This window comes from Eretmochelys imbricata, chromosome 2 (genome assembly GCF_965152235.1).
Source record: "Eretmochelys imbricata isolate rEreImb1 chromosome 2, rEreImb1.hap1, whole genome shotgun sequence".
Taxonomy (NCBI): Eukaryota; Metazoa; Chordata; order Testudines; family Cheloniidae; genus Eretmochelys; species Eretmochelys imbricata.
In genome coordinates this window covers 33,782,711-33,806,329 of record NC_135573.1, presented here as the reverse complement: position 1 = coordinate 33,806,329, position 23,619 = coordinate 33,782,711, and the positions used below count along the sequence as shown (strand labels likewise).

The 23,619-nt window shown below is 41.2% G+C and overlaps 1 long non-coding RNA gene across 1 annotated transcript in view; it reads left to right on the top strand.

Moving 5' to 3' along the window:
* The first annotated feature begins 327 nt into the window (after window positions 1-327).
* LOC144260298 (uncharacterized) overlaps window positions 328-23,619 on the top strand; it is a 36,744-nt gene continuing 13,452 nt past the window's right edge. Inside the window, exon 1 of the long non-coding RNA XR_013345009.1 lies at window positions 328-594. This is a non-coding gene — a long non-coding RNA (uncharacterized LOC144260298). The remainder of the gene's footprint in view (window positions 595-23,619) is intronic.

Here is a 23,619-nt window from a genome sequence, read left to right as displayed (position 1 = left end):
TAAAATTTATACTGTGGAGCTCGTGAGAAATTGAACCAGTTGCACGCATGGATCTTAATTGTTGAAAAGTAAGGTGCCAGAATATTCATAACAAGATAAACACATGCAACATGGTCTCATGCTGCAATATGATTGATAGAGTTTTTCGTATTGTTGTGTTTTTTGGTTATCTTTTTCTGACACAAGCCTGTAGCTGGTTTGATTAGGAAATGTGGGCACAGGGAAGAAGACTCAAGCAGCTTGAACTGCTGATTGCTTCAGTGAGACTGAGGGAGAAAAGGGCAGCTCATGTGTAGTTTTAAGTGAACTCTGAAAAAGTGTCTAATGATGTGTCTACACTGCAGCAGCAAAAGACCCAAGGTTGAGACTCTCAGAACCTGGGGCAACTGACAGAGGCTCGCGCTACAGGGCTAAGAATAACAGTGGAGACGTTTAGGCTCTGAAACCCAGCAAGGTGGGTGGGTCTCAGAGCCAGGGTTCTGGCCGAAGGCCAAATGCCTACATTGCTGCTTTTTAGCCCTGTATCATGAGCCCAAGTCAGCTGAGCTCTCGTGTTGTTTTTTTTGCGATGTAGACAGAGACTGGAAGGAGTGGGTGAGCAGTACAGTTATTCAGTAAACATTCTGAATGAAATATTTAACTTGTTTTGACTTATTGATATATTGTTACCCCCAAATAATAATTATTTTATAATGAATGTGTGTTTGTGTGTTTGGGGGGGGGGAGGTGTGACAAAGCCTGATCCTAATGATGAATTCATTTTGGTATTGAGGGATTAGGAGAAGCAGGGTGTGGATACCACATCCCTCCCCATTGAATTGGGTGCAGATTGAGGGAAAGTATTCTGCTGTGGAACAATCTACAGGGCTGAGAAATTTTAGCTTTGATAATCTCCTCTGTGTCATTGGTGATGGCTTGATCCCCCTGATCTCACTAGACCTAAAATACAGTTACTTGTGGTCCCTACCACCACCTGGGCCTACAATATCCTTGGTGTAGGGAAAGGTTTGATTTCAGTGGAGCCAGGATTTCATCCTCCAGGTAAGGAGTAGAAGAAGATGTGACTCTTTACCCTTGCACTGAAAGAGCGGCAGAGTGAAGAGGTCATATGTAGTGGTTTTTACGGAGTTGGAGAGAAGAAGGTTATTCCATATCGGTTTAACTCCCCTTCTTCTGACAAAATTTTGGAACAAGAAGACTTTCTGTCCATTTTTCTCCCTTCTGTAGAGAGAATAACAATCTTCCTAATGAAATCAGATTACACTGTATTGATCTGAATATCCTAAATACTTTGTTAGGAGGAATGTCTCTTTGGCTTATGTGCCTGGTGGACCCAAGTTGTCATAGCTTTAGGTCTAGGTGAATACGTTATATTTCAAAGAGAACTTATTTAATATGAAACATCATCCACGTTATTCAGAAACTAGAAAGTGTCTTTATAGAGTAAACTGGCTGAAACACGTCTTCCTAATGGAGCGGTTTAAATTATACATTTAAAAACATAAAATTGTTATGGAAACTTGAGCCCTGTACTTGGGAACTGTAATGTCTCATTGATGACTAAGCCAACTAAGCAGCATTTTTTTAAACAAAGAATAACACATCTGTATTGTTTGGGCCAGATCCTCAGCTGGTATGAACTGGTGTTGCTCCACTGAAGTCAATGGAGCTGCATGTCTGGCCCCTTGTCTGTATCCTGCACCATCTGAGGGATAGTCTTGAGAATTTCAGCCTGGACCTAGACTGTAGGCACTAGGAAATTCAACTCCAGCAATAGGATTTCCTTGTGGGTTTCTCTCAGAAAAATGCATTTTCCTCTCACTGGGATATTGGTGAAACTTGCACTTGGACGCTACCTTGGTAGACTACGGGAGAAAGTTTTTCTAGATCAGAGCTGGCAAAAGCATTTGAAGTGTTTCATGGGGGGAAGCATGCCATCTTCCTGGAGCATTGTTCTTACCATGCTGCATGCAGTAACAGGCCAGACTGTGATTGGCCCTGGGGGGGGGGGGGGGGATGCACAACAGGAGTAGGCCCCAAGGAGTCCCTTGAATCTTGTGCTTTACACAGAGGCCTGCCACCACATGGCTGAGGAATGCAGAGCCTGCTAGTACCTCCATATATGCTACCTGTCCAAAAGGGGGCAAGAAAAGGCAGGGTGAGGGCAGTATAGCACTCACCACTGGACAAGGTGCAACGTAAGGGGACATGTTTCAACCTCTCCATGCTCCACCAGTGTGCGTCAATGTGCTATCCAGGATACCCCTCTTCTTCCCAAATGCCAAATTCTTTATGGGGACTCTGGCTGTAGCATGACCCCATCCCATCCTCTCCAGCCAGTTTGAGGGTTCGAGAGGGCTAAAATAGTTGAGCTTGAGTGGCTAGCCTCAGTACTGAATCATGTAAAATGTAATACACAATTGATGAGGTTTGCAAACGTGTAACTACATTTCTGGTTACTTGATGAAATCACTGTGATTTCTGTTGTATTCTGTGGTATAGAGGGAAAAACTGCACAAGCCTGGATTCCAGATCACAGCCTTTCTCGCCATTTATCACAATATCAATATTACAGAAGGTTGTAATACTTAACTAAAATGCTTATTGTTCACAATCATCACATTGTATTACATGTTGGCCACCCACTATAAACGTTGCACTACAGATTCTGAAGGGAAGCTAGAAAGTAAACTTTGCTTGTTACATAAACACTCATCACAAATCTTGCTATTTTTTCAAAGTCTCCACACCAGTACTTGACTGAGAACCAAAATTATATGGTTTGATGGCTAGGCTGAACATTTTTCAGTACAGATAAACACTATTCTTTAAAGTAAACACTGCTACACAACATATGCAACCTTAGAAATTTACTATTTTAATGATTACGATTGAATACAATATAGTCCCTGATACGCCTCTGTTTACACTGATGTAACTTCATTAATTTAGGTGGAATTACTCCTGATTCCTACTGGTATAAGAAATAAGAGGGAGAAATTGGGGGCCTGATACTCCTTCAACTATATTTGATTTCTGATTTGGCCTATTATGAAGATAGGGGTTCTAATTGCATGTCTAGATCTTAAACAGCCCCCAAATTTGGGAGTGTTTCTATGTGGGGGTTTGATTTGGGGCTCTCTCTCTATTCGCAGGTATTCTATTTCTTCTTGCACGTGTAGCCATGAAACTGTGATGCCTCCAAATAGGCACAGTAGGCCCGTGCCTGGGGCGCCTGCGTTCTAGGGGAGACTAGAAGTTAAAAGTGGGTTAAAATTTCATTTTTTATGGAAAACATGAAGGCCAGCTGTAGGTGGGGGCTGGGGGGACGCGAAAGATGCTGTGCCTAGGGACGTGTAAGGTGTAAATCCAGCCCTGGATTTCTCTAAAGATTTTCTGAGTGCTGTATCTTTAATAAGGACCATGTTGCAAATGCCTTACTCCCTCGAGTTATCCCATAGCAATTTCTGCTCACCAGTATGAAGAAGGAACCCCCAGTCTGGCCCTAAGCACATTTCTTGTGTGCACAATTCAGCAACTGTTTTGTTCTCAGGGTTCAATTAAAACTTTTGAGAGAAAACACACATTATGTTCTGTCTCATGGAGCCTTTGCTCTTGTATTGTTGTTCTCTTACTCTAACGTATGGTTGCTCTGACTGAAAGTATCTGTGTGCTCTTTGTGTCTGGAAGAACACACTGCTCCTCATCAATTTAAACCAGTGTCACTGGAAATTCTGAAATAAATGGTATCAAGTTTGTCTGTATCCTCCAACCCTGCTCTCCTAAAGTGGCTTCTCATGACAAGTGTTGCAAAGCAGAAGCCAGTGTGGAACACACTTCTCAGAAGAATAACAGTTTGAAATGGAAAGTTACAACAAGAAAACAAAGAGTTCATCTTTGTGGAAAAGACAACTGTGTGAAACCCCCTTTAAATGAGAGGAAAGTGCATTGGTGAGGTTAGGTCAGTGTGCACATGTTTCAAATTAGTGGTTTATAAACAAGGAAGTGACAATTATTTGTTATGATTATTTTTCAAATAATCACATCTGTACATAATTACCACATACGCTCCAGTGTGTGTATTTCTCACTAGGAAGAATTCAACGGGAATAGTTTGGGGTGGTAAATTTTGAGTCCTCACTTTATTGGGCTTACACACGTTCAATACAGTGTAGTGTTAAAAGTTATAGATAAAATTCCTTAGAGCTGGAGTTGAGCCCACTCTTTATCTGTAGTGTTTACAAAGAACGGGAATGCATCTGATACACACTCGTTGTGATGTGGGTTTCTTTCATTCCCGAAGATCGTAACTTCTGATTTTCCAATATTGTCTATTTTTTGTTGTTGTTGCAAAACTAGTTGTTTTATGCAGTAAACCAACTGTACATGGGGCTGTACAACTTGCTAGCATGATGGGGAAAAAGGGGGCTGGCCAGGCCAAACCTCAATGGTGCTGCAACCCCTTGTGCCAGATCACGGTGCCCAGAGTGGGGAACTGGGCCCAGCCCCACAGACAGAGTTGTTGGAGCCTCCATTCCAGGGTGAATTTTTTGTTTTATTTCATGTTATCTTGCATTTGTGAAAAACACAGGGCTGTCATCACAGTAGGGAACAGTGGAAGTCAGCGCCTATGGGTCCACTTACCCAATGCTACCAACACCACCCCTGGGGTGGCAGCCTATTCACCCCTCAGTCAGAAAGTTTGTGCATTACTTGTGTCTTGCCCCAGGTAGGACACTGTGGGCCCAGGCTATGTTTGTGGGCTGCCTTAGTTGGGTTAGACTAAAGACTGCTTGTGCTGTGCCCAGCCCAGAGGGCAAGAGCTCCCCTACAGACTGATAAATTCTGTCTGCCCCAGCCAGAAGGCTGTGGGCTAAAGATTGCTTATGCTCTGCCCTGCGTAGAGGGCGAGAGCCCTAGACTCTTGACTAGTGGGAGCCCTAGCCTGGGGACTCTGGGCTAAAGACTGTTTACTGCTCTGCACTGCTCGAGGGGGCTAGATCGCCACACTGTTAATGGTGGTTTGCCTCTGCCAAGAGGCTGTGAGCTATAGACTGCTTGTTCTCTCCTGATTGGGTGGCTCACCAGGAGGGCAGGGATAGACTTCCAAGCAGTTGTTTCTGCATTGTCTTGGGTGTTTGCAGAGCAGTTGTCATCAAGTTGTCCACCCTTCCTGCGTCCCTGCAGCTATCCCCTCCTTGAATTAACCCCTTGTATACATATAGTAAACCGCACAATAACAATCAAACAGAACATATAACATTCATAAATTATTGCAGAGTAACCACACATCCTTCATACCTCCCCTATTTAAACATGAATGTAACTCAGATACCTAGGAGACTTCACATGCACCCTTCTGGGTCCCCATTACTCTCCAGTCAGCTTTGGGGATTGAAGCTGGGACCTGATCTCGTCACTTCTTCCTCCTATTCATCTAGTAGGGTGTGAGATGGGTGGTGAGCTCTCTTTCATTAAGGTGCCTGCTACCCAGGCTACACCTGTGAGTTTTCCTCTCCTTGAGGTTGTATAGGACTCACTGCTTTGATCAGTCCAGATGGACAGAACTGTCCTCGCTCCCTGCAAAGCTGGCCTTAACCAAGCATTAACCCCTGGTTTATTATGACCTAGTGTCAGGTGGGACAGAGATTTGCACCCCACCCCAACTTTGACATGCCCTCCCAGAGTGTGTCTTCTATGCCTGGGCTATGTGTATCTGAGGAAACCATTTCACTCCTCAGAGGTAAATTCTCAAAGCCAGATTCCTCTCTTTGCCCCACCTCCTTTCCTGTGGCAAAGCCCTGGTTTCCATGATACGGGGAGGCTGTGAACTTGCCTTCTGAGTTTGGACTCTGTGTGCTTGCCCTTGAGCTAGTTGCTTCACTCATGCCAGCATGTACGAAACAAGTGTCCCCTCCCCTATCCCCTGACTCATTTGCATTTTTACTCAGCATGGGATGGTGAGATGCTGGGGGAAAATCAGCCCCATTCTTTGCAGCTGCATTGTCTGTATTTTCACAAGCAATATTCAGCTGTGACAAGATATCAGAGTCTGTCTCCATCTTTCTGCTCCCACCTTCCTTAAATGGGTGGCAGAACCAGAATTGTGATACAAGTTTACTACATAATTTCCTAATCTATCCCAAGGATTAGGGCCCTACCAAATTCACACCATGAAAAATGCATCACGGACCGTGAAATCTGGTCTTCTCCTGTGAAATTGGGTCTTTTGTGAGCTTTTACCCTATACTGTACAGATTTCACAGAGGAGACCAGTGTTTCTCAAACTGGGGGTCCTGACCCAAAAGGGAGTTGCAGGGGGGTCACAAGGTTATTTTGCGGGGGGGGTTGCGGTATTGGCATCCTTACTTCTGCACTGCTGCCTGCAGAGCTGGGCAGCTGGAGAGCGGCGGCTGCTGACCGAGGGCCCAGCTCTGCAGGCAGCAGCGCAGAAGTGAGGGTGGCAAAACCAACCCAGGCCATCCTGACTTCTGCGCGGCTGCTGGCGGCGGCTCTGCCTTCAGAGCTGGGCTCCCGGCCAGCAGCCGCCGCTCTCCAGCTGCCCAGCTCTGAAGGCAGCGCCGCCGCCAGCAGCAGCACAGAAGTCAGGGTAGCGGCACTGCAACCCCCCTACAATAACCCTGTGATCCCCCCCCCACACACAATTCCCTTTTGAGTCAGGACCCCTACAATTACCACACCATGAAATTTCAGATTTAAATAGCTGAAATCATGGATTTTCTGACTTTTTAAATCCTGTGACTGTGAAATTGACCAAAATGGACCGTAAATTTGGTGGGGCCCTGCCAAGGATATATCAAAAAGAATATAAACTATCAATAGGAATGTCCTCCAGTATTCCCACCCCCAATTTCTGGGACCCCTTCTGTTTTTATTAGGAATTTGGGCTATAGGCACAGCAAATGGTTTTGCCATTGGAATCTTCGCCCACATCTCTGCCTGCCAGCCCCGATGAGATTTCACCACATAGGGTTTTACCAGAGAGTGAGCAGTTCCATTGTCCCTCTACCTCAGAAACTTCTCCCCATTAACTTCCACTCCCACTGGGGATCAGGTTGTCTGTATCCATGAGTGTTCAGCAAGATACATGTGCAGATGCCTAGAAGGATTGAATTCACCAGTTTGTATGTTGTATGCCACAGATGAGCTGGCTGTGTAACTTTCTCCCTCCGGGGACCAAATAACACGGTTAGCTCCATATAGGTGAGGTGAAGGGTGCCCCTCTGGCTGGGTTGTCAGTAAGTTACCCACTATGACTTGTTGCCAGCCCCCAGCACCTGAGCAGCCTACCTACTTCTGTCCTGTCTCCTGGCAGTTAAAACACCTCAGATCTGTGGAATCTCTCTTTGGGGGTCAGTTTGGGGCAGCTGCTTCTCCTGGTTTTGGGATTACCCACTTCCCTTTTTTGAGGCATACCCACATTCCCCCTCCTAGTGCTCATGTTTCGGTCAGCCTCCTCTTGGACCCAGACCTGCTATCCTCATACTCACCAGCCAACCGGCCTGCACTACTGAGATATTTTGCTTTCTGATATCTTACCCACATTCTAAAATGATGTGAACACACATCACAAAACTGTTCCAACTGGACCATTTCATGCAGCTTGTTTAAAACAGTGAGTCCTGAGCCTTTGCCATATTTGTGGAGGTAATCCCTCAGCTGATTTGTCACTTCCATATAAGTTATCCCCCTGTGCTTTTGAATCCCCTAAAGATCTTTTCCATAAGCTTTGGGAGTCAGTTCAAATGTAAATTTCTCACTTCCAGGAAAGGGGTGAGAAAACAGACAGTCTTCAGGGCAAGGGCAAGTCATCTATTCGATTTAAGTCACAAGCCTTCCCAAAGGTAGTGAAATCCCTCCCTTTCCCCCGTGAAACTGGGTCAACAATTTATCCGCTGCTTCCTGCTGTGTTGGCATTCCATCTTCTATCCCCCATGTACGTGATTACTAGGTCCCTGGTTTCTCTGTTGTGTGAGGTCCCGATCATGTTGTCACTGTGCCACCTCGTGGTGGTGCTGCTTTGCCTATTCCACAGGTTTGCTCCTTCAGATGCAGTCTTTGAAAGAGAAACTGCAGCTTTTCCCTTTCAAACATCAACATGACCTCAGACATCCATGATCTTTTCAGGGATCCTTCCTGTCCCTGGAAGGAATGAAGGGAGATAGAAGGCAGAAGGTTCTGGGAGTGAACTGCTGGCTAGATAAATGGTTTAGGGTGGAGGGTTTGGGCTTAGTGGTACATTGATCTACTTGCTATGGGGAGAGAGGGCTGTATGTCTGGAGGGCATCCATCTCAGTAGAAGGGAACCAATTTTCTTGGGGGCCAGGTGGCTAAACTAGTCAGGAGAGTGTTAAACTAACAACAAACGGGGAGTATGAAAAGGGGAGGAAATGAACACTTGCTTAGCACAAAATTAAGATTGAGAACAAAATTAATGAAGGCGTCAAAGGATGTGAAGAGAGTGTACATTTTTAAGTGCCTATACACCAGTGTTAGGAGCCTGGGTAATAAGAGGAATTGTAATTACTGATTTGCCCTAGCTGGTGTTACTAAAACCTGGTGGGACCGTTACTGTGATTGGAATGTTAAAATCTATTTAGGAAGGGTAAGTGGTCAAAAGGGAAGGAAGAGTGGCAATCTGTCAAAAATTATATTCCTTGTATTTGAGTCACTGACAGGTCGGAAGTAAATGATCTTGAATGCTTAGGGATTAGTTTTCCAAAAGATAAAGCACAAGATGGGGTAATAGTTGATGTCTGCTACAGACCACTAAATCACATTACATAACAGGATGACTGTCTCCCTGGTATTTATCTATAATACATAGGGGGGAAAAAGCTGAGTTATCATGACTTCAGTCTGAGTGACATATGCTGGAGGTCTGACGCTGTCAATACTAAAACACTCTCAGAATTTCTAATTATTATACTTGAGAATTTCCTACCTCAAAAAGTATTGCATGGAGGAATTCTATATTAGATCCCATCCTGACTGATGAAGAGCAATTGATCACAGAATTAAAAATTAGTGGTAGGTTTGGTGCAAATGACTGATTTGATTATTCATTTTGCATATAACAAATGTAAAGTCCAAACTGATAATATATGTACTTAATGCTTTAAAAGGGACAGTGGATCAAACCGAAAAACAGGGCCCAGGGCACAATATGGACTCAAGTTCCTGACAGACTTAAAAGGAGTTCAGGGAGAAGGTGGTTGTTGGTGAAATATGAAAGCAGTTAAGCAAAAAGTTTTTTGATTCTTGATGAAAATCCCACTCTAGAAAAATTCAGAAGCTTTATTGTCTTTAGGCACTAAAAATGGATGCAACTGATTCTTTAGAAGTCATTGTAATCTACGCCAAAATAGCACAGATTTTCTCAATAGTTAATATTAACAACGTTAATTATATTTATACAAATGTCAACAGTAAAATCAAGAGGAATTTTTACAGCTCTCTGGATGTTGTCTTTACATGAGTGGCATACCATACCCCCACATCCTCTTTATAACTGGAGCAACTATTTAATATTAATGCTTCCTGTGGAGGTTGGCACTCCATGTTTTGTCCCCCACTTACTGGATTATTAGGTCCCTGGTTATTATGAGATCCCAAAGCTGAAAACAATTATTAGACAGATCAGCTGGAAGAGAGAATTTAAACAGAAAAAATGTGAATGAAAATTGGGAACTGTTTAACAACGTTTGCCAGATGCCCAAAAAGCCACAGTTGAGATATCTATATAGATAGATATATAGAAATAGTAGTTGTCAATAATAAAACAGAAAAGACAGAAGCATTCAATAAATTTTTCTGTTATGTATTTGGGAAGAAGCCAGATAACCTATTTGTATGATGTGGTAATGAAATATTTTCCATTCCAACAGTAACAGGATATTAAACAGCAGCTAATAAAGTTAGACTTTTAAAAATCATTATGTTCAGATAACTTGCCTCTAAGAGTTTTAAAGAGGTAGCTGAGGAGCTCCGTGGATCGTTAAAGTTGATTCTGCCCCGCCCCCCTTCAATAAATCTTGAAACACTGAGGAAGTTCCAGACGACTGAAAGAAGGCTAATATTGTTGTGCAAATATTTCAAAAGAGTAAATGGAATGACCTGGGTAACTATAAGCTTGTCAGCCTGACTTCAGTCCAAGGCAAAATAATGCAATAGCTGATAAGGAACTTGATTAATCAAGAATTAAAGGAGGGAAATATAATTAATGCCAGTCAACATGGGTTTATGGAAACTAACTTCATATCTTTTCATAATGTGCTTATGGGTTTGGTTGATGAAGGGAATAGTGATGATGTAATATACTTAGACTTCTGTAAGGTATTGAACTTAGTACCATATGACATTTTGATTAAGGAATTAGAAAGATACAAAATGAACATGGCACATGTTAAATGGATTAAAAAGTAACTGAGAGGTCTCAAAATGTAACTGTAAATGGGGAATCACCATTGAGCAGGTATGTTTCTAGTGGGGTGCTGCAGGGATTTGTTCTTGACCCTGTGCTATATAATGGCTTTTTATCAATGACCTGGGAGAAAATATGAAATCATGACTCATCAGATTTGCAGACGACACAGACTGGGGAAGTGGTAAATAATGATGAAGACAAGTCAATGATACAGAGTGATCTGGATCACTTGGTAAGCTGGGCTCAAGCAAACAATATGCATTTCAACAGAGCCAAATGTAAAGTCATATATCAGGGAATCAAGAATGCAGGATATACTTATGCAGGGACTCTGTCCTGGGAAGAAGTGACTCTGAAAAAGCTTTGGTGGTTGTGGTGGATAATCGGCTGAACATAACTCCCAGTGTGGCCAAAAGAGCGAATGGAATCCTTAGATGTATAAACAATATCCGCTAGGAGTATAGAGGTTATGTTATCTCTGTATTTGTCACTGATGTGAGTGACTGTCCAGTTCTGATGTCTACAATTCAAGAAGAATGTTGAAAAATTTGAGAGGGTTCGGAGGAGATCCATGAGAATGACAGAAGGATTGGAAAAGATGGGTGATTTAATCACAGTCTATAAGTACCTAAATGGGGAACTGAAAGTTGATAACAGAGGGCTCTTAAATCTACCAAAAAAAGAAAAGGTATAAAAAGATCTAATGGCTAGAAGCTGAAGCTAGACAAATTCAGATAGGAAATTAAGGCACAAATATTTCACAGTGAAGATAATTAACCATTGGAATAATTTACCAAAGGTTGTGGTGGATTCTCCACCACTGAATCAAGATTGGATGTTTTTCTAAAAGACATGCTCTAATTCAAACAGTAATTAATTCAGGAAAGTCCTATGACCTATGTTATGCAGGAGCTCAGACCAGATAATCACAGAGGCTATTCTGGCTGTAGAATTTATGAATCTATGTAAGCGATGTTGGAACAAGAGCTGCCTCTTGGGAGGGAAATCAAACATCCTGGATGAACCTGGGTGAACCTTCTTGGTGTTCACTAATCTGACTACCAGGCATTATATGGGTAACACACAGCCCCACAATGTAACTAAGGTACCTATTACAGCAAGAGCGAATTCTTTGTATGATTTGCTCTTGAACCATAGTGTGCCCAAAAGAAAAAGACCTGTAATTTGTTAAATCACTATGGCTAGTTGCTTTTTCCTTAAAGAAGGAATCTGAAATTGATTGTGTACTATGCTTTCTTGTTTCTTTCATACATGTCTCTGTCCAGAGACTATAATAGACTAATCATAATTATTCTAATCATAGAGTACATGATGCATCTTGATTTTTTTTCTTTAGCTGCTATAAATTTGCTCTCATATTGTAAATGACTGGGCATTTAGTTTGTAAAAGATCTCTTGAGTTTCTCTTCGGGTTCACATTGGTAAATGGTGCCTAATATATCCTACTCCATGTTTCCAAAGGAAAATAATTTTGTGTATCTGTTGGCAAATGTTGGCTTCCGGTTGGCTCCCAATAGCATTTATTAATGCAATATAATACAATACACTTTTAGGGCCCAAATCTACCCTTGGATGACCTGGTATGTCTCCCATTGCCTTTATGAGCAGAATAAGTGCTTCTAAGCATGCAATTTGGCTAACGCTGGCAAAACCTTTCAAAAATTAAAGTAGTTAATTTACTTTTGGGCGCTACTATTACTTCTGTAGCTGAAGCCATGGTGTATCCTGTGTGTGTTTTGCAGAGCTGTATGGCACCAGCAACCAGTTGTCACTGCCACTTTACCTATGGAGTGCCGAGGCAGACAGAATGCCTTTGTGAGCACCAGGAGAAGCATACTCAGAAGTGGCTCCTTCGTCTTTTTAGAGGTGTAGTCCATGCTTCTGATGGTGTTGGCTTCCAACCACCATGAGTGGTTTCAGAGTAGCAGCCGTGTTAATCTGCATCCGCAAAAAGAAAAGGAGGACTTGTGGCACCTTAGAGACTAACAAATTTATTTGAGCATAAGCTTTCGAGAGCTACAGCTCACTTCATCGGATGCATGCAGTGGAAAATACAGTGGGGAGATTTATATACACAGAGAACATGAAACAATGGGTGTTACCATACACACTGTAACAAGAGTGATCAGGTAACGTGAGCTATTACCAGCAGGAGAGCTGGGGGGGGGAAACTTTTGTAGTGATAATCAAGGTGGGCCATTTCCAGCAGTCGACAAGAACATGTGAGGAACTTTAGATGTTCATAATTGTGCCTTCTGACCTAAATATCTATCTATGAATCTATTAAACTTGGGAGGAGGGGGAGGAATAAACATGGGGAAATAGTTTTACTTTGTGTAATGACACATCCACTCCCAGTCTTTATTCAAACCTAAGTTAATTGTAATCACCATGAGTGTGAGTGTGCATGTGTGTGAGAGAGAGGAGAATAGGAAGGACCTTTTGGGGCAGAGGGAGGACGGACAATTTTCAGTAATATAAACTGGCTTCATTGTTCACCTTCCTTCCCCCATAAAATTATCTTCACAGGATCTCTGCTAATAAACATTTTGGGCTAAAATCATCCCTGGTTATAACTTCGCTGACTTCATATTGTTTTTACAGGTCTTCTCCTTGAATGTGAATATGTTCAAAAAAGAGCTTTCCTCAAGGGTATGAATACATCTAAAGGATATGAAAACCCTCCACTGAAGTTTTCTAGGAAGCTGAAAATCTGTGTTAGATATTCAAATATTCTGCAATAGGGTGTCTTATTACTCAGCATATACACACATGTAAAATCTTAAAAGATTACTATAGTTACTTCTCTCATTTATTTTTATTTTCAGATATTGGGTCCTGAATTGTTCCTAATTATAGCATTTTGCAATACTTCACAGTATGAATCTATGGAATTATTGTGCTCCCCAAAAATAACAAACCTGTGCTGCTGGATGCTATTAAAATTGGAATTTATAATTTTTATGTTTACTCTGACAGTTTCACATTAGGAGTAGGAAAATGTTCTTTTAATTTCACTCATTTTTATCTACCTGTTTGGCTGAACTTTGTTAACTTTCACTTAACCACCAATAATATTGCTGATGTGAGCATCTTTTCTTTATAAATCTTTGCTGGAATCAGTCTATGTGTATATTCAGTGTGACAGGGTGGGGGAGGTAATCTGTTTTATTGGACCAGCTTCTGTTGGTAAGAGAAAATAAAAGATATTACTTCACCCACTTTGTCTCTCTAATATCCTGGGACCCACATGACTACAACACTGCATATATTCAGGTTTCAGAGTAGCAGCCGTGTTAGTCTGTATCTGCCAAAAGAAAAGGAGGACTTGTGGCACCTCAGAGACTAACAAATTTATTTGAGCATAAGCTTTCGTGAGCTACAGCTCACTTCATTGGATGCATGCAGTGGAAAATACAGCAGGGGGATTTTATATACACAGAGAACATGAAACAATGGGTGTTTTATACACACAGAGAACACGAAACCGTAGTGGGATTTTATATACACAGAGAACATGAAACAATGGGTGTTTCATGTTCTCTGTGTATATAAAATTCCCCTGCTGTATTTTACACTGCATGCATCCGATGAAGTGAGCTGTAGCTCACGAAAGCTTATGCTCAAATAAATTTGTTAGTCTCTAAGGTGCCACAAGTCCTCCTTTCTTTTCGCATATATTCAGTGTTTCATTTTAAGTGCCACCTTGTGACTGATCGTGGGTACTGCAACTGTAAATTTACAATATTTTCTACATTCTGTGAGATGATATAAATGAGTAGTAACATGGCAGTGTGCATTAAGCATTAGTACAAAGCTCAGTTCTAACACTTTCACTTCCATATTTCAGTACAACTGCCCTTAAATCTGAACCCAACTGCTCCACTTTTTAATATCCATTTTCTCTTTCTTGACACAGTGTACCTGTACTTGCAGAAGGCCCTGAAGGCATAACGCTCCGTGGCCTAGATGTTGATGGCTCTGTAGAACTCTAGGGAAATTTCTTCTCAGCACAAACTCGTAGATTGATAGAGAAGATGATGGATGATGTAGTAGATTAATAGGGAAGATGATGGGAAAAAAATCACTATATTGGGTCAGACCATTAGCCAAACTGAATAATCTTCCTTGATTTTTCACACGCATTTCATTTCAATTAGAAGTTTCCATACAGTTGTTGCAATTTCATGTATCTTAAGAATTAAAAAGATGGGGAAACTCTGTCCAAAACGTCGCTATGAATATTTCAACTTGTTCTCAGGCGAAACAGAATTTTCTTTTGTTTGTTCTACATTTACCAGCCGTTCACTTAAATCAGCGGCTCCTTATTTTTTATAATGTGGAAAGTATAAAAAAAGGATGCACTGATCAAGGGTTTGTATTTTTAAGGGTACTTCAGTGCCTATAATTAGGATCTGTATGACATTAGTACAAAGATCCTTGTATCGCATCAACGTGTGTTTAAATCAGGGTGCTAACAGAGCTTCAATTAACTAATCACAAACTCCTGAGTTTCTTGGCTCAGTACCAGAAATATTAAAACAGATGATTCTTTCTTCTTAAGTTAGGCCAGTGTCATGCCACCTACCAGTAATGGCTCACACAGTGGCTCTGTGCCCTTCGCTATGTCAGTGATCTGGGATGTCATTCATAGAAGGTGTGATGTCTGAGAACCGATGGCACAGTACCAACCACTCAGTGTTTTGCTTGCTGTAAGAATATCATTCCCGAAGCGGTGCTTTGGTGGTAAGTCTTCTGAGAATAACAACAAAAACAAAGCCGCTCCCTCAATGGGTAAAGAATGGAGCTGAAAAATAAATACTTGGCAATGCACAGAGCTGCTACTAACCTTAGCACTGGATGTGCTCCTTCAAAGCTCCTATCTTCAGTTTGTTAGAGAAACTCCTTCTGACAAGAGCATGTTTTTGGTGTATTTCTATCTTACAGCCCTTGCTTATGGCAGTTTTGATGTAGCTGCTATGTTTAAAATCAAAATCAGCCGTGTTTTACAATCCCAGAATCTGAGCAGTGTAAGCATTCCATTTGCAATGTTATTTCTTTCTCTTGTCACTGTCACACTCAATTTAACTGGATTTTTGCTTTTGTTGTAAAATGGCAGCTGCAAAAGTAAAGAAGAATCTGACTGTCGCTGTAATACTATTACCACAACGATTTGAGAGTCAGTAATAGATATTAATCAACTAATAACCAGGACTCTTGCTTTGCTGATGGTACCCAATGGACTCAGAGCCTGAGGTGGTATGGCTGTAGGCCATGATAATAATTGTCCAACCCAGCAGGTTAGCTGCAGCTCAGTGTGCTGCCTTAGAAGAATGTATATTTTGGTTGGGTTGCAGCTCTCAGGCTGTGAGGGGCTGAGAATATTGAGCAGTTGGGCTGGAAGGAAAGGGCTGTTTTGTTTAGAAGGGGATGGAAGGGAATGGGCAAGCCTCAGAATTAGCCATGTTGATATAATCTGGAAAGAGGGCTGTCTAGCCCTACCAGTTAGAGGGCATTGGACATGGGGCTTTAAAATACAGTTAAAAGATTTTATTTTCTGGTAAAACACACTTTTTAAACTTGAACAGTTAGGTTTAAAACAAATTTTAATGCATCTGTCTGTCTGATGGGTAAACTCTCAAGAGTTCAGCTTTCTGTTAATAGCTCCTCTGAGAAGATTTATCATTTTGTTTCCCTTTAGTAACATATTCTGTTTCCTTACAGCTTACCTTGAGTATCGCTTAGCCCTGAGAAGCTTTTATTGTCACACTCTGCCTTTCAGTTTGCAGCAGGAGGGGTGGACAGAGACCTGCACTGGCATTTGACCAATTAGAAGGCTGATTGAAATTAATGATGGCACAAAATGACTACTACTTTTTAAAGTCTGTCTTTAGCAAGGAAAGCAAAGAAGTCTGTAAAATGAGGAAGTAATAAGGTAGACTTCATAAAAGAGCCAAGCTACTGACTGGCTTCATTTTGACTTTATCAGGTAGTGGCTGCATGACTGGGCCCATGTACTGTACGTCCCTAGCGGTAGGTAAATCTACTCAAGGTATCTATAACAATCCCATTATAGTATCTAAGCACAAAACAAAGATCACTTTTTTCCCCTTTGGCTAGCGTGTCTGCTTTCTCTATCTTTATCTTTTCAAATTGTCTCTCAATATTTCTACCCATGAAATCCAAACTTAGTTCCTTTAACTTTCTGTACTTTTTTTTTAAACCCTCCACGCTATCCTGCCTTTGATACTTATAGTTTTCCTGTCTCTGAAGTGTTGTAAACATGATCATTTTGTGAATGCTTGCTCCAAGTGTCCACCTTACTTCCAAGTTTTCTCTTATTTCCTCCCTGTTTTTCAAATCTATTTCTAAAATTACATTATCCCTGGTTGGTTTCTCTAGTTTCTGGAACAAGAGGTTATTTTCCACACAGTTCAAGAATTTGCGGTCTCATTTTTTTGTTGTGTAGGAACATAGGATTTGCCACATTAGATCAGAGGATTTGTCCATCAAACCTCTGTGTGTGGCCTATTTTTCTTGATGGTTCAGAAGATGAAAACCTGCTACAGAGCAACTAGCTAATTGTTTGGCATTGTGCAGGGGAGTCAGGGAGGGGGGAAAGGTAGAATCCTCCAGCAATCATCTTATGTCCTGAGGTGTGAGATTTGGTTACCCTGATCATAGCAGCACTGACTACAGAGCTCATTGCAGCTCAACGGTGGGCCCAGGTGAATAAGGTAATGCTAAGCTTTTCAGAATGCAGCTTCTGAAGTGATTTTTGGTTGTTATCCAGTTCAGGAAGAGGGCAGACTAATTGTTTCTCTAGTTCATTCAATTGAATAGCTATAGTACTGAACTTCATGTATTGCATTTAGGGCCCAATTCTCCCCTATATAGAATATCCTAGATAGGGTAGATATAACTCCTTGTGTTCTCAATGACAGTGGTTCTCAACCTTTCCAGAGTACTGTAACCCTTGCAGGAGTCTGATTTGTCTTGTGTACCCACAAGTTTCACCTCACTTAAAAACTACTTGCTTACAAAACCAGACATAAAAATACAGAAGAGTCACAGCACATTATTACTGAGAAGTTGCTTATATTCTCATTTTGCTATATAATTATAAAATACATCAATCAGAATATAAATATTGTACTCCCATTTCAGTGTATGGTATATAGAGCAGTATAAACACATCATTGTCTGTATGAAATTTTAGTGCTTTTTATGAAGCGCGTTGTAAAACTAGGACAATATCTAGATGAGTTGATGTACCCCATGAAAGATCTCTGAGTATCCCCAGGGTATACGTACTCCTGGTTGAGAATCACTGTCCTATGGAATACGTGAGGTTGGGATTCCTGTGAAAAGAATTGTTTTTTCCCCCTCTCTTTTAACTTTAGGATCTTAGGGGAATTGCAAGAGGCATGGAACATCCATTCTATCACTTAGACCTTAGAGAATACTGCTCCCACAGGAGCACATTTCTAAGGCTCACCTGAGACCTCACAAAGGGAATTCTCAAGTTGTGATACATAGAGTATGTTCATTCAGCCCCTGGCTTTCCCTGTGGGTTTTGAGTGAGGAGAATTGGAAAAGGGACCAGCAGTTTAACACTTGATGTGGTGGGCAAGGGAGAACCAGGGAAGACATTTGTGGAAAACAGTGGCATGGTCCGATCAATGGATAGCTTTAGCAGCTCTGTTTTGGATTGACAGAGGGAAGTGATCTGGGAATCAGGGAAGGCTAGAGAAGAGGTTACAGTAATTAAGGCAGGAGATGAGACAGGAATGAACAAGCATTCTGGTTGTCAGGACAGAGGAGGAGGAAATGGCAGGACTTGGTAACAGCCTAGATGTGTGGGGACAGGGAGAAGAAGTGTGCAAGGCTGAGTGAATGAAGGAAGGTTGATTGTCTACAGTACTGGATGAAGGAAAGAGGACAGCATTGTGTTATGATCAGGAGACGGCTTGGGAATCAAGAGATCTGGGGTCAGTTCCTGGCCCTGCTGCGGACTTCCTGTGTGACCTGCGTCAAGTCACTAATCTCTTTCTGGGCTTCAGTTCCCTACCTGTAAAATTATCCACTATGTCTCATGTCTTACTATATAATTGTTAAGCCCCTAGCACAATGGGGTCCTCAGTCTTCTTTGTGTTCACCCGGCATGAATGTGATATTGTATCCCCCAAAAAACCTACATTAAAAGAATGGTAAAGTTGCGATATCAAGCACTCAAACAGTAGGAAAAATCAGAATTAACATTGCCTGGACAACCTTAATTTGCCCCCCTCATTTGGATCACCTACCATTTTTACCACAGGACCCTGGCACAGAATGGACTGTGCACTGGGATGAATCAGGGCTGTTCAGTGAAGGAGGCTGTTGTCTTCAGGATCCCTAGGTCATTTGTTGCAGATATGTGGTGACTGGGGAAAATGAAGTATTACCCCCTTTTTCCGGAGAGGGGAATTAGAGGCCTGATCCAAAGCTCATCAAAGTCAGTGGAAACCATTGATGTCAATGACCTTTGGATTATACTGTAAGTGACTTGTCCACAGTTCACAGGAACTAAACAAAGATACTCCAAATCCTATTTCAGGGCCTTAACCACAAGATCATCCTGTGTCTCGAATTAGCCCTCAGTGCAGGGCTGTCTTTTTTATTTGTTCTGTAGAGGTCTTGGCCCCCTTTAGCTTTTGAATTGATAATAAATAATAGAAATACAACACTTCTCTCCCCTGTGGGTTATTACTGCTATTGTATAATGATAGCATTTCACTTTCACAAAATCTATGTTGCTGCTGAATAATCAGCACATAGAGAAACCTCACTCCCAGGTGACCACTGAGAGGTGCATATTTCAGAACCTGCATAAAAAACAAGTTATAGCCAACGAAATTTTTTTTAAGTCTTCTCTTTGTTTAGAATGTGACTAACAGTGCTCAGTGCAGGAATTCCCGACAGATGGTTACCATTTCAGCATCAGATGGCAACAAGCACCATAACCAAGCAATTACAGAGCTTTTTTGATACAGAACCAGCTGAACAGACTGGCAGACTCCAGTAATTTCTCCCAAATTAGACACATCTGGCCCACCAGAAGGTGTTGCAAGTTGCATGGTGGAGGTGTGCAATGAAAATATATTCTTTGTGCCACCAGCCACTTCTTGAGGTCAAGGGCCTCTAATCAAGTGGCAGTATACTTAAAATTACCTTTTGGTTTTACATTCTCAATGTAATGAAATGTTGTAAACTGACCAGTAAAATAATTTAAGAAATGCTTAAATAGGCCAGATTATGTTGTTTTTATCTGTCATTTCCAAAATATTTCACCACCTTTTGAGGAATGCTTGACAGCATGTGCTTTTTCTGCAGCTCTAGCTTGTATCCCTCATCTTAGGAACGACTGCCTTGGTAAGGGATCTGACTTGGATCTGTAATGTATGGGACTGGACTAGTAAAATGTCACTTTGCCGCTATCTCTTTTTTTCCTAATTTATTTACTTGCTGTATAGTAAACTCCAGATGGCTGGAGCCAGTGGGATTTTACAAAGACTGGGACAAAACACCAGGGATGCTGTGGCTCGTTCTGAAAATGGGGACAATTCAGGCTTTTGGGGCCTGATGTTCACTGTAGTTAGGTAGTTAAATAGCCAAAAAGTGCAGTTAGACTAACTTGGTTCCCCACATAAGATAATACAAATTCTTAGGGCTCATAAACCCAGATATGCAAGTTCTGTATTGCGGATGCACAATAAAGTTGGCTGAGGGATATGTCTTGTTTAACTTGGCCATTGAAATGGCTAATTCTTATCTCACGTGGCTGATGTTGTGGTTATCTCATCCTTATAGACAGCATGGCCAAGCCAATATTTTTTCTAGCTTGGCTACTTTCACATGTTTAGGATCAGATTTCAGTTTCAGGAAAATCAAATTCAGAAGAACTCTTTGTGTATAAATGATACAGCCTTAGACAGCTGATATCCATACTTTCTTGTCTCCCTCGTCCAAATTATATTTGACTTACTTATTTTGTTACTATTTACAATAGTCTTTTACACTGAAGACATGGCAGAGAGATGCATGAAACTGAATGCAATAAACATTGCAATGTAATTGTTTGCTTTGGTTTGAGATTTGGGAATTAGCTATATTTAAAGAAACTGCATTTCAAGATATGATTCATGGAGTTGCATGCTTTTGTCTGTTCGTTGGAACAACCTCAATAACACAGTAAATTTCTGCTTAGTTCACTGTAACTGAATTTGCTCATTATTTTCTCAAAAAAATCAAATGTATCTGTATACATGTTTTTACTGCTGGAACAAAATAATGCACGAGGCAGTCAGGCATTTATCTTATCTCAGTTCTAGGAAGACACTTAAACACAAATAGGGAAAACTTAAAGGAAACTAACCAAGCGGTATTATACTGCAACATATTTCCAAACCCATCTTTCATCCCTATTCCAAAGAAACCCAACCAACCAACCAACCAACCAAAAACCCTCTACAAAAGCAATATGCCTCTATTTCTCCTTAATCTTTTAAACTCCACTACAGTGCTTGCTACTTTTGTCTTTCATGCTTTTCTTTCAACCTAGCATTTTCTTTGAGATAAGATAAAGTATTTGATTTCTGTTCTCAGGATTAGACATTCTGAGATTGTGTGATGTCAAGACACAGATGATGTTAGCCATTTTGTGATGTGATTAAGTGCCATGATATTGCAGAGCCAGGGGTTTAACCATGAATGCCTGCACTTCCTGATGCAGAGAAGATAGTGCTGTTGAAAGAAAAGCATTTGGAAATCCTCATTAAGGGAGAAGGAATTAAGAAGTAATTGGAGATTTGTTCTTTGAATGAGGTGCAGTTAATGGTGCATATAAATGGAAAGAATCTGCAATGCTTTAGTTTGCTACTTAAGTCACCAGTTCTCTCATCAAACAGGTTGAATGGGTACGGGGAAAAGACACTGATATTGCCTCCGCAGCAGTCCACATTGATAAAGATAATTGGGAATGGCAGCTTTAGACAGGTGTCAGGCATTGCTGGGATGTCTTGTGCTGAAAGATAGGTGACAAATCCGTCTGGTGAAATTTGACTATGTTATGATTACAGAACTATAGCAAAGAGATAAGTAACAATCATGCAAAGACTAAATTGCTTGCACTTTTTTTTTATACCTGGTAGCAGATGCCGTGTCTGACTGGCAAAAGCAGTTTGTTCTGCTTTCATTTCAAGGATGTTAAATTAGTAATCTAGCAAATTTGCATGATGATTAACTATGGAACTGGACTGTTCTAGCAGCAGAAAGTGAGACATTGTTGGTTTGCATACCTACCAACTGTAATTAGCCAAAAATTATTGTGCCACTTATCTTTTATCAGAGTTACCCTTCTGCTTCATAAATGATGTCAGCTGTATCGCCAAACTTGGTCCACTTCTCCCACAACTATCTCTGCTTGTTTGTGTGGTGCTCCCTCTATGCACAGAATACTTTTCCTGAGCTGTTCTCCAAAGCTGCTACACTCTCCCCATTTAAATCCTTCCTGAAGACCCACTTCCTCTGGGAATCTTACAAGAAACTACTTGCCTAAGTTATCTAGTTTAATACATTAAATATATATTTAATCATGAATGAATTGCTGATACATAGGCTGGGAAGGGTTAGAGGACCACATGGGCACTGAATGTGAAGAAGAGAGTTAGTCTGGTGAAAAGATGACAGCTGAATTGTGACGGGGAGAGGAGAATTTAATATATTTAGTTTATTAAAAGAAAACCATATAATTATGAAAATAAGCCTATCATCATCCAAGATGACCCGGCATGTATGTTATACGCTTGTCCCTCATTCTTTGCCTGTGATTGTTTGGCTAGATTATGTAATCTTCAAGGCAGGGATTATGCTTTCCTTTGTGTTTTGGGTGTCACCATGATATAGGGCCCCAGTTCTGCAAGGGGATAGCATGGGTGCACCAGTAAGCCTGAGTGGAGCTCCATTTAAGTCATAAAGGGCTCTCCATAGATCCTGGGGTTTGCCCACATGGAACAGATTGGAAGATCATGGCCTTAATAATGATGAGAGGTACCAGGTGTTTGGGCTTTAAAGAGGAAAATGTGGTGAGGAGAAAAAGGTATCAGAGATCCCGATGAAGTAAGCCTCTTCCTCTCTTGCGTTCCTATATCCCATCTAGCCTTATTTCCTCTGCTCTTCCCTTGGATTCTCTTCTCCTCTCTTGAACACCACATTTCACCTATCCCTGAACTTGAGGTTCTCTCTTTTGGCTTTGGCTTCTCTACCAAAAATGATTTTTCCCTCTTGTGAGATAACTAAAATGCATTATCTATTCTGCTCTAAAATCCTAGTGGAGACATAGCACTGTAGTTTTTACACTTTGCCTCTGAAGCTAGATGAGGTCAACTCTATAACTCCATCAGTGGTTGATCTTGCTTAGCCTAACTAGTAGTAAAAGCCACAACACCTTACTTCACTAGGATTTTACCAGTGGGATAGCTAATGTGCATTAGTTATCCCGCAGTAAAAAAAAAAAATCTTTTTTTCACTGAAGACATAGCTTCAGTTTTCTCTTCATCTCCATATCTCTTCTATTGAATGTAAAGGTCCTGAAGTTGCTGTTTGTAACCTGCTTGGTCCTTTGCTTTGCTGAAATGGTCCATCTGTGGCAATGCCATTTCTTACAGAACAGAAGTCAGAACACTAGGGCAGAAGGGCATTTGCTATAAGAGAACTTTTAACAGCTTATTCAATACCTAGTCCTAATGAGTACAAGGTTTGGTTCCACATATGAGCAAAGCTTGCTCAAGTCTTCTCAGAAGCACTTCATTCATCCATATGTGAAAATAAATTTGAATATACAGGACCTGATTCTCCTCTGCCTTGCCTCTTGTATGGTCATTCACACCTGTTCAAAGTAAGTGTTAAACATACCAAATTGGAATTTGAAATATGACCCATTAATTCTGCCAACTCCTAAAATTTAAGGCCTATTTAAGAGAGTAATTGGGGCTGTTCTCACATCAAAACTCTTCTCCCCCCTCCCCCCACGTCCTATATAGGGAAGATGGCAGGATTGTCATTATTCATCTTGCATCATGTGTTGCTTGTGACATTCTAGTTTTCTAAAA